We start from the raw sequence: 14,185 nt of genomic DNA on the forward strand, positions 1-14,185 counted from the left end.
CCGGTTAGGGTTCCGATTCGAACTAGGGTTAGGGTTATGTTGAGGGCTAGGGTTAGAGATCCGTTTAGGGTTCCGATTCGACCTAGGGTTAGGGTTATGTTGAGGGCTAGGGTTAGAGATCCGTTTAGGGTTCCGATTGGACCTACGGTTAGGGTTATGTTGAGGGCGAGGGGTAGAGATCCCGTTAGGGTTCCGATTGGACCTAGGGTTAGGGTTATGTTGAGGGCTAGGGTTAGATATCCGGTTAGGGTTCCGATTGCACCTAGGGTTAATGGTTACGTTGAGGGCTAGGGTTAGATATCCATTTAGGGTTCCGATTGGACCTAGGGTTAGGGTTATGTTGAGGGCTAGGGTTAGAGATCCTGTTAGGGTTCCGTTTGGACTTAGGGTTAGGGTTATGTTGAGGGCTAGGGATAGGTATCCGGTTAGGGTTCGGATTGGACCTAGGGTTAGGGTTATGTTGAGGGCTAGGGTGAGAGTTCCGGTTAGGGTTCCGATTGGACCTAGGGTTAGGGTTATGTTAAGAGCTAGGGTTAGAGATCCGGTTAGGTTTCCGATTGGACCTAGGGTTAGGGTTATGTTGAGGGCTAGGTATACAGATCCGGTTAGGGTTCCGATTGGACCTAGGGTTAGGGTTATGTTGAGGACTAGGGTTAGAGATCCGGTTAGGGTTCCGATTCGACCTAGGGTTAGGGTTATGTTGAGGGCTAGGTATACAGATCCGGTTAGGGTTCCGATTGGACCTAGGGTTAGGGTTATGTTGAGGGCTAGGGTTAGAGGTCCGGTTAGGGTTCCGATTGGACCTAGGGTTAGGGTTATGTTGAGGGCTAGGGTTAGAGATCCTGTTATGTTTCGGATTGGACCTAGGGTTAGGGTTATGTTGAGGGCTAGGGTTAGAGATCCGGTTAGGGTTCCGATTGGACCTAGGGTTAGGGTTATGTTGAGGGCTAGGTATACAGATCCGGTTAGGGTTCCGATTGGTCCTAGGGTTAGGGTTATGTTGAGGGCTAGGTTTAGAGGTCCGGTTAGGGTTCCGATTGGACCTAGGGTTAGGGTTATGTTGAGGGCTAGGTTTAGAGATCCGGTTATGTTTCGGATTGGACCTAGGTTTAGGGTTATGTTGAGTGCTACGGTTAGGGATCCGGTTAGGGTTACGATTGGACCTAGGGTTAGGTTTATGTTGAGGGCTAGGGTTAGAGATCCGGTTAGGGTTCCGATTGGACAGGGGGTTAGGGTTATGTTGAGGGCTAGGGATATATATCCGGTTAGGGTTCCGATTGGACCTAGTGTTAGGGTTATGTTGAGGGCTAGGGTTAGAGTTCCGGTTAGGGTTCCGATTGGACCCAGGGTTAGGGTTATATTGAGGGCTAGGGTTAGAGATCCGGTAAGGGTTACGGTTGGACCCAGGGTTAGTGTTGTGTTGAGGGCTAGGGTTAGAGATCCGGTTAGGGTTCTGATTGGACCTAGGGTTAGGGTTATGTTGAGGGCTAGGGTTCGAGTTCCGTTTACGGTTCCGATTGGACCTAGGGTTAGGGTTATGTTGAGGGCTAGGGTTAGAGATCAGGTTAGGGTTCCGATTGGACCTAGGGTTAGGGTTATGTTGAGGGTTAGGGTTAGAGATCCGGTTAGGGTTCCGATTGGACCTAGGGTTAGGGTTATGTTGAGGGCTAGTGTTAGAGATCCGGTTAGGTTTCCGATTGGACCTAGGGTTAGGGTTATGTTGAGGCCTAGGTATACAGATCCGGTTAGCGTTCCGATTGGACCTAGGGTTAGGGTTATGTTGAGGGCTAGGGTTAGAGTTCCGTTTACGGTTACGATTGGACCTAGGGTTAGGGTTATGTTGAGGGCTAGGGTTAGAGATCCGGTTAGGGTTCCGATTGGACCTAGGGTTAGGGTTATGTTGAGGGCTAGATATACAGATCCGGTTAGGGTTCCGATTGGACCTAGGGTTAGGGTTATGTTGAGGGCTAGGAATACAGATCCGGTTAGGGTTCCGATTGGACCTAGGGTTAGGGTTATGTTGAGGGCTAGGTATACAGATCCGGTTAGGGTTCCGATTGGACCTAGGGTTAGGGTTTTGTTGAGGGCTAGGGTTAGAGATCCGGTTAGGGTTCCGATTGGACCTAGGGTTAGGGTTATGTTGAGGGCTAGATATACAGAACCGGTTAGGGTTCCGTATGGACCTAGGGTTAGGGTTATGTTGAGGGCTAGGAATACAGATCCGGTTAGGGTTCCGATTGGACCTAGGGTTAGGGTTATGTTGAGGTCTAGGGTTAGAGTTCCGGTTAGGAATACGATTGGACTTAGGGTTAGGGTTATGTTTAGGGCTAGGTTTAGAGATCCGGTTATGTTTCGGATTGGACCTAGGGTTAGGGTTATGTTGAGGGCTAGGGTTAGAGATCCGGTTAGCGTTCCGATTGTACCTAGGGTTAGGGTTATGTTGACGGCGAGGGGTAGAGATCCCGTAAGGGTTCCGATTGGACCTAGGGTTTGGGTTATGTTGAGGGCTAGGGTTAGATATCCGGTTAGGGTTCCGATTGCACCTAGGGTTAATGGTTACGTGGAGGGCTAGGGTTAGATATCCATTTAGGGTTCCGATTGGACCTAGGGTTAGGGTAATGTTGAGGGCTAGGGTTAGAGATCCTCTTAGGGTTCCGATTGGACTTAGTGTTAGGGTTATGTTGAGGGCTAGGGATAGATATCCGGTTAGGGTTCGGATTGGACCTAGGGTTAGGGTTATGTTGAGGGCTAGGGTTAGAGTTCCCGTTAGGGTTCCGATTGGACCTAGGGTTAGGGTTATTTTGAGGGCTAGGGTTAGAGTTCCGGTTAGGGTTCCGATTGGACCTAGGGTTATGGTTATGTTGAGGGCTAGGGTTAGAGATCCGGTTAGGGTTCCGTTTGGACCTAGGGTTAGGGTTATGTTGAGGGCGAGGTTTAGAGATCCGGTTACGGTTCCGAGTGGACCTAGGGTTAGGGTAATGTTGAGGGCTAGGGTTAGAGATCCGGTTAGGGTTCCGATTGGACCTAGGGTTAGGGTTATGTTGAGGGCTAGGTTTAGAGATCCGGTTAGGGTTCCGATTGGACCTAGGGTTAGGGTTATGTTGAGGGCTAGGTATACAGATCCGGTTAGGGTTCCGATTGGACCTAGGGTTAGGGTTATGTTGAGGGCTAGGTATACAGATCCGGTTAGGGTTCCGATTGGACCTAGGGTTAGGGTTATGTTGAGGGCTAGGTTTAGAGGTCCGGTTAGGGTTCCGATTGGACCTAGGGTTAGGGTTATGTTGAGGGCTAGGTTTAGAGATCCGGTTATGTTTCGGATTGGACCTAGGGTTAGGGTTATGTTGAGGGCTAGGGTTAGGGATCCGGTTAGGGTTACGATTGGACCTAGGGTTAGGGTTATGTTGAGGGCTAGGGTTAGAGATCCGGTTAGGGTTCCGATTGGACCTAGGGTTTGGGTTATGTTGAGGGCTAGGGATAGATATCCGGTTAGGGTTCCGATTGGACCTAGTGTTAGGGTTATGTTGAGGGCTACGGTTAGAGTTCCGGTTAGGGTTCCGATTGGACCTAGGGTTAGGGTTACTTTGAGGGGTAGGGTTAGAGATCCGGTAAGGGTTACGGTTGGACTCAGGGTTAGGGTTGTGTTGTGGGCTAGGGTTAGAGATCCGGTTAGGGTTCTGATTGGACCTAGGGTTAGGGTTATGTTGAGGGCTAGGGTTAGAGTTCCGTTTACGGTTCCGATTGGACCTAGGGTTAGGGTTATGTTGAGGGCTAGGGTTAGAGATCAGGTTAGGGTACCGATTGGACCTAGGGTTAGGGTTATGTTGAGGGTTAGGGTTAGAGATCCGGTTAGGGTTCCGATTGGACCTAGGGTTAGGGTTATGTTGAGGGCTACGGTTAGAGTTCCGTTTACGATTCCGATTGGACCTAGGGTTAGGGTTATGTTGAGGGCTAGGTTTAGAGATCAGGTTAGGGTTCCGATTGGACCTAGGGTTAGGGTTATGTTGAGGGTTAGGGTTAGAGATCCGGTTAGGGTTCCGATTGGACCTAGGGTTAGGGTTATGTTGAGGGCTAGTGTTAGAGATCCGGTTAGGTTTCCTATTGGACCTAGGGTTAGGGTTATGTTGAGGGCTAGGTATACAGATCCGCTTAGGGTTCCGATTGGACCTAGGGTTAGGGTTATGTTAAGGCCTAGGGTTAGAGATCCGGTTAGGTTTCCGATTGCACCTAGGGTTAGGGTTATGTTGAGGGGTAGGTATACAGATCCGGTTAGGGTTCGGATTGGACCTAGGGTTAGGGTTATGTTGAGGACTAGGGTTAGAGATCCGGTTAGGGTTCCGATTCGAACTAGGGTTAGGGTTATGTTGAGGGCTAGGGTTAGAGATCCGTTTAGTGTTCCGATTCGACCTAGGGTTAGGGTTATGTTGAGGGCTAGGGTTAGAGATCCGTTTAGGGTTCCGATTGGACCTAGTGTTAGGGTTATGTTGAGGGCGAGGGGTAGAGATCCCGTTAGGGTTCCGATTGGACCTAGGGTTAGGGTTATGTTGAGGGCTAGGGTTAGATATCCGGTTAGGGTTCCGATTGCACCTAGGGTTAATGGTTACGTTGAGGGCTAGGGTTAGAGATCCTGTTAGGGTTCCGTTTGGACTTAGGGTTAGGGTTATGTTGAGGGCTAGGGATAGGTATCCGGTTAGGGTTCGGATTGGACCTAGGGTTAGGGTTATGTTGAGGGCTAGGGTGAGAGTTCCGGTTAGGGTTCCGATTGGACCTAGGGTTAGGGTTATTTTGAGGGCTAGGGTTAGATTTCCGGTTAGGGTTCCGATTGGACCTAGGGTCAGGGTTATGTTGAGGGCTAGGGTTAGAGATCCGGTTAGGGTTCCGATTGGACCTAGGGTTAGGGTTATGTTGAGGGCTAGGTATACAGATCCGGTTAGGGTTCCGAATGGACCTAGGGTTAGGGTTATGTTGAGGGCTAGGGTTAGAGATCCGGTTAGGGTTCCGATTGGACCTAGGGTTAGGGTTATGTTGAGGGCTAGGTATACAGATCCGGTTAGGGTTCCGATTGGACCTAGGGTTAGGGTTATGTTGAGGGCTAGGTATACAGATCCGGTTAGAGTTCCGATTGGACCTAGGGTTAGGGTTATGTTGAGGGCTAGGTATACAGATCCGGTTAGGGTTCCGATTGGACCTAGGGTTAGGGTTATGTTGAGGGCTAGGTATACAGATCCGGTTAGGGTTCCGATTGGACCTAGGGTTAGGGTTATGTTGAGGGCTAGGTATACAGATCCGGTTAGGGTTCCGATTGGACCTAGGGTTAGGGTTATGTTGAGGGCTAGGTTTAGAGGTCCGGTTAGGGTTCCGATTGGACCTAGGGTTAGGGTTATGTTGAGGGCTAGGTTTAGAGATCCGGTTATGTTTCGGATTGGACCTAGGGTTAGGGTTATGTTGAGGGCTAGGGTTAGGGATCCGGTTAGGGTTACGATTGGACCTAGGGTTAGGGTTATGTTGAGGGCTAGGGTTAGAGATCCGGTTAGGGTTCCGATTGGACCTAGGGTTTGGGTTATGTTGAGGGCTAGGGATAGATATCCGGTTAGGGTTCCGATTGGACCTAGTGTTAGGGTTATGTTGAGGGGTAGGGTTAGAGATCCGGTAAGGGTTACGGTTGGACCCAGGATTAGGGTTGTGTTGTGGGCTAGGGTTAGAGATCCGGTTAGGGTTCTGATTGGACCTAGGGTTAGGGTTATGTTGAGGGCTAGGGTTAGAGTTCCGTTTACGGTTCCGATTGGACCTAGGGTTAGGGTTATGTTGAGGGCTAGGGTTAGAGATCAGGTTAGGGTACCGATTGGACCTAGGGTTAGGGTTATGTTGTGGGTTAGGGTTAGAGTTCCGGTTAGGGTTCCGATTGGACCTAGGGTTAGGGTTATGTTGAGGGGTAGGGTTAGAGATCCGGTAAGGGTTACGGTTGGACCCAGGATTAGGGTTGTGTTGTGGGCTAGGGTTAGAGTTCCGGTTAGGGTTCCGATTGGACCTAGGGTTAGGGTTATGTTGAGGGGTAGGGTTAGAGATCCGGTAAGGGTTACGGTTGGACCCAGGATTAGGGTTGTGTTGTGGGCTAGGGTTAGAGATCCGGTTAGGGTTCTGATTGGACCTAGGGTTAGGGTTATGTTGAGGGCTAGGGTTAGAGTTCCGTTTACGGTTCCGATTGGACCTAGGGTTAGGGTTATGTTGAGGGCTAGGGTTAGAGATCAGGTTAGGGTACCGATTGGACCTAGGGTTAGGGTTATGTTGTGGGTTAGGGTTAGAGATCCGGTTAGGGTTCCGATTGGACCTAGGGTTAGGGTTATGTTGAGGGCTAGGGTTAGAGTTCCGTTTACGATTCCGATTGGACCTAGGGTTAGGGTTATGTTGAGGGCTAGGTTTAGAGATCAGGTTAGGGTTCCGATTGGACCTAGGGTTAGGGTTATGTTGAGGGTTAGGGTTAGAGATCCGGTTAGGGTTCCAATTGGACCTAGGGTTAGGGTTATGTTGAGGGCTAGTGTTAGAGATCCGGTTAGGTTTCCTATTGGACCTAGGGTTAGGGTTATGTTGAGGGCTAGGTATACAGATCCGCTTAGGGTTCCGATTGGACCTAGGGTTAATGGTTACGTTGAGGGCTAGGGTTAGATATCCATTTAGGGTTCCGATTGGACCTAGGGTTAGGGTTATGTTGAGGGCTAGGGTTAGAGTTCCGTTTACGGTTCCGATTGGACCTAGGGTTAGGGTTATGTTGAGGGCTAGGGTTAGAGATCAGGTTAGGGTACCGATTGGACCTAGGGTTAGGGTTATGTTGAGGGTTAGGGTTAGAGATCCGGTTAGGGTTCCGATTGGACCTAGGGTTAGGGTTATGTTGAGGGCTAGGGTTAGAGTTCCGTTTACGATTCCGATTGGACCTAGGGTTAGGGTTATGTTGAGGGCTAGGTTTAGAGATCAGGTTAGGGTTCCGATTGGACCTAGGGTTAGGGTTATGTTGAGGGTTAGGGTTAGAGATCCGGTTAGGGTTCCGATTGGACCTAGGGTTAGGGTTATGTTGAGGGCTAGTGTTAGAGATCCGGTTAGGTTTCCTATTGGACCTAGGGTTAGGGTTATGTTGAGGGCTAGGTATACAGATCCGCTTAGGGTTCCGATTAGACCTAGGGTTAGGGTTATGTTAAGGCCTAGGGTTAGAGATCCGGTTAAGTTTCCGATTGGACCTAGGGTTAGGGTTATGTTGAGGGCTAGGTATACAGATCCGGTTAGGGTTCGGATTGGACCTAGGGTTAGGGTTATGTTGAGGACTAGGGTTAGAGATCCGGTTAGGGTTCAGATTCGAACTAGGGTTAGGGTTATGTTGAGGGCTAGGGTTAGAGATCCGTTTAGTGTTCCGATTCGACCTAGGGTTAGGGTTATGTTGAGGGCTAGGGTTAGAGATCCGTTTAGGGTTCCGATTGGACCTAGTGTTAGGGTTATGTTGAGGGCGAGGGGTAGAGATCCCGTTAGGGTTCCGATTGGACCTAGGGTTAGGGTTATGTTGAGGGCTAGGGTTAGATATCCGGTTAGGGTTCCGATTGCACCTAGGGTTAATGGTTACGTTGAGGGCTAGGGTTAGATATCCATTTAGGGTTCCGATTGGACCTAGGGTTAGGGTTATGTTGAGGGCTAGGGTTAGAGATCCTGTTAGGGTTCCGTTTGGACTTAGGGTTAGGGTTATGTTGAGGGCTAGGGATAGGTATCCGGTTAGGGTTCTGATTGGACCTAGGGTTAGGGTTATGTTGAGGGCTAGGGTGAGAGTTCCGGTTAGGGTTCCGATTGGACCTAGGGTTAGGGTTATTTTGAGGGCTAGGGTAAGATTTCCGGTTAGAGTTCCGATTGGACCTAGGGTCAGGGTTATGTTGAGGGCTAGGGTGAGAGTTCCGGTTAGGGTTCCGATTGGACCTAGGGTTAGGGTTATGTTGAGGGCTAGGTATACAGATCCGGTTAGGGTTCCGAATGGACCTAGGGTTAGGGTTATGTTGAGGGCTAGGGTTAGAGATCCGGTTAGGGTTCCGATTGGACCTAGGGTTAGGATTATGTTGAGGGCTATGTATACAGATCCGGTTAGGGTTCCGATTGGACCTAGGGTTAGGGTTATGTTGAGGGCTAGGTATACAGATCCGGTTAGGGTTCCGATTGGACCTAGGGTTAGGGTTATGTTGAGGGCTAGGTATACAGATCCGGTTAGGGTTCCGATTGGACCTAGGGTTAGGGTTATGTTGAGGGCTAGGTATACAGATCCGGTTAGGGTTCCGATTGGACCTAGGGTTAGGGTTATGTTGAGGGCTAGGTATACAGATCCGGTTAGGGTTCCGATTGGACCTAGGGTTAGGGTTATGTTGAGGGCTAGGTTTAGAGGTCCGGTTAGGGTTCCGATTGGACCTAGGGTTAGGGTTATGTTGAGGGCTAGGTTTAGAGATCCGGTTATGTTTCGGATTGGACCTAGGGTTAGGGTTATGTTGAGGGCTAGGGTTAGGGATCCGGTTAGGGTTACGATTGGACCTAGGGTTAGGGTTATGTTGAGGGCTAGGGTTAGAGATCCGCTTAGGGTTCCGATTGGACCTAGGGTTTGGGTTATGTTGAGGGCTAGGGATAGATATCCGGTTAGGGTTCCGATTGAACCTAGTGTTAGGGTTATGTTGAGGGCTACGGTTAGAGTTCCGGTTAGGGTTCCGATTGGACCTAGGGTTAGGGTTATGTTGAGGGCGAGGGTTAGAGATCCGGTTAGGGTTCCGAGTGGACCTAGGGTTAGGGTTATGTTGAGGGCTAGGGTTAGAGATCCGGTTAGTGTTCCGATTGGACCTAGGGTTAGGGTTATGTTGAGGACTAGGTATACAGATCCGGTTAGGGTTCCGATTGGACCTAGGGTTAGGGTTATGTTGAGGGCTAGGTATACAGATCCGGTTAGGGTTCCGAATGGACCTAGGGTTAGGGTTATGTTGAGGGCTAGGGTTAGAGATCCGGTTAGGGTTCCGATTGGACCTAGGGTTAGGGTTATGTTGAGGGCTAGGGATAGATATCCGGTTAGGGTTCCGATTGGACCTAGTGTTAGGGTTATGTTGAGGGCTAGGGTTAGAGTTCCGGTTAGGGTTCCGATTGGACCCAGGGTTAGGGTTATGTTGAGGGCTAGGGTTAGAGATCCGGTAAGGGTTACGGTTGGACCCAGGGTTAGTGTTGTGTTGAGGGCTAGGGTTGGAGATCCGGTTAGGGTTCTGATTGGACCTAGGGTTAGGGTTATGTTGAGGGCTAGGGTTCGAGTTCCGTTTACGGTTCCGATTGGACCTAGGGTTAGGGTTATGTTGAGGGCTAGGGTTAGAGATCAGGTTAGGGTTCCGATTGGACCTAGGGTTAGGGTTATGTTGAGGGTTAGGGTTAGAGATCCGGTTAGGGTTCCGATTGGACCTAGGGTTAGGGTTATGTTGAGGGCTAGTGTTAGAGATCCGGTTAGGTTTCCGATTGGACCTAGGGTTAGGGTTATGTTGAGGCCTAGGTATACAGATCCGGTTAGCGTTCCGATTGGACCTAGGGTTAGGGTTATGTTGAGGGCTAGGGTTAGAGTTCCGTTTACGGTTCCGATTGGACCTAGGGTTAGGGTTATGTTGAGGGCTAGGGTTAGAGATCAGGTTAGGGTTCCGATTGGACCTAGGGTTAGGGTTATGTTGAGGGTTAGGGTTAGAGATCCGGTTAGCGTTCCGATTGGACCTAGGGTTAGGGTTATGTTGAGGGCTAGTGTTAGAGATCCGGTTAGGTTTCCTATTGGACCTAAGGTTAGAGTTATGTTGAGGGCTAGGTATACAGATCCGCTTAGGGTTCCGATTGGACCTAGGGTTAGGGTTATGTTAAGGGCTAGGGTTAGAGATCCGGTTAGGTTTCCGATTGGACCTAGGGTTAGGGTTATGTTGAGGGCTAGGTATACAGATCCGTTTAGGGTTCCGATTGGATCTAGGGTTAGGGTTATGTTGAGGACTAGGGTTAGAGATCCGGTTAGGGTTCCGATTCGACCTAGGGTTAGGGTTATGTTGAGGGCTAGGGTTAGAGATCCGTTTAGGGTTCCGATTCGACCTAGGGTTAGGGTTATGTTGAGGGCTAGGGTTAGAGATCCGTTTAGGGTTCCGATTGGACCTAGGGTTAGGGTTATGTTGAGGGCGAGGGGTAGAGATCCCGTTAGGGTTCCGATTGGACCTAGGGTTAGGGTTATGTTGAGGGCTAGGGTTAGATATCCGGTTAGGGTTCCGATTGCACCTAGGGTTAATGGTTACGTTGAGGGCTAGGGTTAGATATCCATTTAGGGTTCCGATTGGACCTAGGGTTAGGGTTATGTTGAGGGCTAGGGTTAGAGATCCTGTTAGGGTTCCGATTGGACTTAGGGTTAGGGTTATGTTGAGGGCTAGGGATAGATATCCGGTTAGGGTTCGGACTGGACCTAGGGTTAGGGTTATGTTGAGGGCTAGGGTTAGAGTTCCGGTTAGGGTTCCGATTGGACCTAGGGTTAGGGTTATGTTGAGGGCTAGGGTTAGAGTTCCGGTTAGGGTTCCGATTGGACCTAGGGTTAGGGTTATGTTGAGGGCTAATGTTAGCGATCCGGTTAGGTTTCCTATTGGACCTAGCGTTAGGGTTATGTTGAGGCCTAGGTATACAGATCCGGTTAGGGTTCCGATTGGACCTAGGGTTAGGGTTATGTTGAGGGCTAGGGTTAGAGATCAGGTTAGGGTTCCGATTGGACCTAGGGTTAGGGTTATGTTGAGGCCTAGGTATACAGATCCGGTTAGGGTTCCGATTGGACCTAGGGTTAGGGTTATGTTGAGGGTTAGGGTTAGAGATCCGGTTAGGGTTCCGATTGGACCTAGGGTTAGGGTTATGTTGAGGGCTAGGGTTAGAGATCCGGTTAGGGTTCCGATTGGACCTAGGGTTAGGGTTATGTTGAGGGCTAGGTATACAGATCCGGTTAGGGTTCCGAATGGACCTAGGGTTAGGGTTATGTTGAGGGCTAGGGTTAGAGATCCGGTTAGGGTTCCGATTGGACCTAGGGTTAGGGTTATGTTGAGGGCTAGGTATACAGATCCGGTTAGGGTTCCGATTGGACCTAGGGTTAGGGTTATGTTGAGGGCTAGGTATACAGATCCGGTTAGGGTTCCGATTGGACCTAGGGTTAGGGTTATGTTGAGGGCTAGGTATACAGATCCGGTTAGGGTTCCGATTGGACCTAGGGTTAGGGTTATGTTGAGGGCTAGGTATACAGATCCGGTTAGGGTTCCGATTGGACCTAGGGTTAGGGTTATGTTGAGGGCTAGGTATACAGATCCGGTTAGGGTTCCGATTGGACCTAGGGTTAGGGTTATGTTGAGGGCTAGGTTTAGAGGTCCGGTTAGGGTTCCGATTGGACCTAGGGTTAGGGTTATGTTGAGGGCTAGGTTTAGAGATCCGGTTATGTTTCGGATTGGACCTAGGTTTAGGGTTATGTTGAGTGCTACGGTTAGGGATCCGGTTAGGGTTACGATTGGACCTAGGGTTAGGTTTATGTTGAGGGCTAGGGTTAGAGATCCGGTTAGGGTTCCGATTGGACCTAGGGTTAGGGTTATGTTGAGGGCTAGGGATAGATATCCGGTTAGGGTTCCGATTGGACCTAGTGTTAGGGTTATGTTGAGGGCTAGGGTTAGAGTTCCGGTTAGGGTTCCGATTGGACCCAGGGTTAGGGTTATGTTGAGGGCTAGGGTTAGAGATCCGGTAAGGGTTACGGTTGGACCCAGGGTTAGTGTTGTGTTGAGGGCTAGGGTTAGAGATCCGGTTAGGGTTCTGATTGGACCTAGGGTTAGGGTTATGTTGAGGGCTAGGGTTAGAGATCAGGTTAGGGTTCCGATTGGACCTAGGGTTAGGGTTATGTTGAGGGTTAGGGTTAGAGATCCGGTTAGGGTTCCGATTGGACCTAGGGTTAGGGTTATGTTGAGGGCTAGTGTTAGAGATCCGGTTAGGTTTCCGATTGGACCTAGGGTTAGGGTTATGTTGAGGCCTAGGTATACAGATCCGGTTAGCGTTCCGATTGGACCTAGGGTTAGGGTTATGTTGAGGGCTAGGGTTAGAGTTCCGTTTACGGTTCCGATTGGACCTAGGGTTAGGGTTATGTTGAGGGCTAGGGTTAGAGATCAGGTTAGGGTTCCGATTGGACCTAGGGTTAGGGTTATGTTGAGGGTTAGGGTTAGAGATCCGGTTAGGTTTCCGATTGGACCTAGGGTTAGGGTTATGTTTAGGGCTAGGTATACAGATCCGGTTAGGGTTCCGATTGGACCTAGGGTTAAGGTTATGTTAAGGGCTAGGGTTAGAGATCCGGTTAGGTTTGCGATTCGACCTAGGGTTAGGGTTATGTTGAGGGCTAGGTATACAGATCCGATTAGGGTTCCGATTGGACCTAGGGTTAGGGTTATGTTGAGGACTAGGGTTAGAGATCCGGTTAGGGTTCCGATTCGACCTAGAGTTAGGGTTATGTGGAGGGCTAGGGTTAGAGATCCGGTTAGGGTTCCGATTCGACCTAGGGTTAGGGTTATGTTGAGGGCTAGGGATAGATATCCGGTTAGGGTTCCGATTGGACCTAGGGTTAGGGTTATTTTGAGGGCTAGGTTTAGAGATCCGGTTAGGGTTCCGATTGGACCTAGGGTTAGGGTTATGTTGAGGGCTAGGGTTAGAGATCCGGTTAGGGTTCGGATTGGACCTAGGGTTAGGGTTATGTTGAGGACTAGGGTTAGAGATCCGGTTAGGGTTCAGATTCGAACTAGGGTTAGGGTTATGTTGAGGGCTAGGGTTAGAGATCCGTTTAGTGTTCCGATTCGACCTAGGGTTAGGGTTATGTTGAGGGCTAGGGTTAGAGATCCGTTTAGGGTTCCGATTGGACCTAGTGTTAGGGTTATGTTGAGGGCGAGGGGTAGAGATCCCGTTAGGGTTCCGATTGGACCTAGGGTTAGGGTTATGTTGAGGGCTAGGGTTAGATATCCGGTTAGGGTTCCGATTGCACCTAGGGTTAATGGTTACGTTGAGGGCTAGGGTTAGATATCCATTTAGGGTTCCGATTGGACCTAGGGTTAGGGTTATGTTGAGGGCTAGGGTTAGAGATCCTGTTAGGGTTCCGTTTGGACTTAGGGTTAGGGTTATGTTGAGGGCTAGGGATAGGTATCCGGTTAGGGTTCTGATTGGACCTAGGGTTAGGGTTATGTTGAGGGCTAGGGTGAGAGTTCCGGTTAGGGTTCCGATTGGACCTAGGGTTAGGGTTATATTGAGGGCTAGGGTTATATTTCCGGTTAGGGTTCCGATTGGACCTAGGGTCAGGGTTATGTTGAGGGCTAGGGTTAGAGATCCGGTTAGGGTTCCGATTGGACCTAGGGTTAGGGTTATGTTGAGGGCTAGGTATACAGATCCGGTTAGGGTTCCGAATGGACCTAGGGTTAGGGTTATGTTGAGGGCTAGGGTTAGAGATCCGGTTAGGGTTCCGATTGGACCTAGGGTTAGGGTTATGTTGAGGGCTAGGTATACAGATCCGGTTAGGGTTCCGATTGGACCTAGGGTTAGGGTTATGTTGAGGGCTAGGTATACAGATCCGGTTAGGGTTCCGATTGGACCTAGGGTTAGGGTTATGTTGAGGGCTAGGTATACAGATCCGGTTAGGGTTCCGATTGGACCTAGGGTTAGGGTTATGTTGAGGGCTAGGTATACAGATCCGGTTAGGGTTCCGATTGGACCTAGGGTTAGGGTTATGTTGAGGGCTAGGTATACAGATCCGGTTAGGGTTCCGATTGGACCTAGGGTTAGGGTTATGTTGAGGGCTAGGTTTAGAGGTCCGGTTAGGGTTCCGATTGGACCTAGGGTTAGGGTTATGTTGAGGGCTAGGTTTAGAGATCCGGTTATGTTTCGGATTGGACCTAGGTTTAGGGTTATGTTGAGTGCTACGGTTAGGGATCCGGTTAGGGTTACGATTGGACCTAGGGTTAGGTTTATGTTGAGGGCTAGGGTTAGAGATCCGGTTAGGGTTCCGATTGGACCTAGGGTTAGGGTTATGTTGAGGGCTAGGGATAGATATCCGGTTAGGGTTCCGATTGGACCTAGTGTTAGGGTTATGTTGAGGGCTAGGGTTAGAGTTCCGGTTAGGGTTCCGATT

This window comes from Miniopterus natalensis, chromosome 8, assembly GCF_054644295.1.
Source record: "Miniopterus natalensis isolate mMinNat1 chromosome 8, mMinNat1.hap1, whole genome shotgun sequence".
NCBI lineage: Eukaryota > Metazoa > Chordata > Mammalia > Chiroptera > Miniopteridae > Miniopterus > Miniopterus natalensis.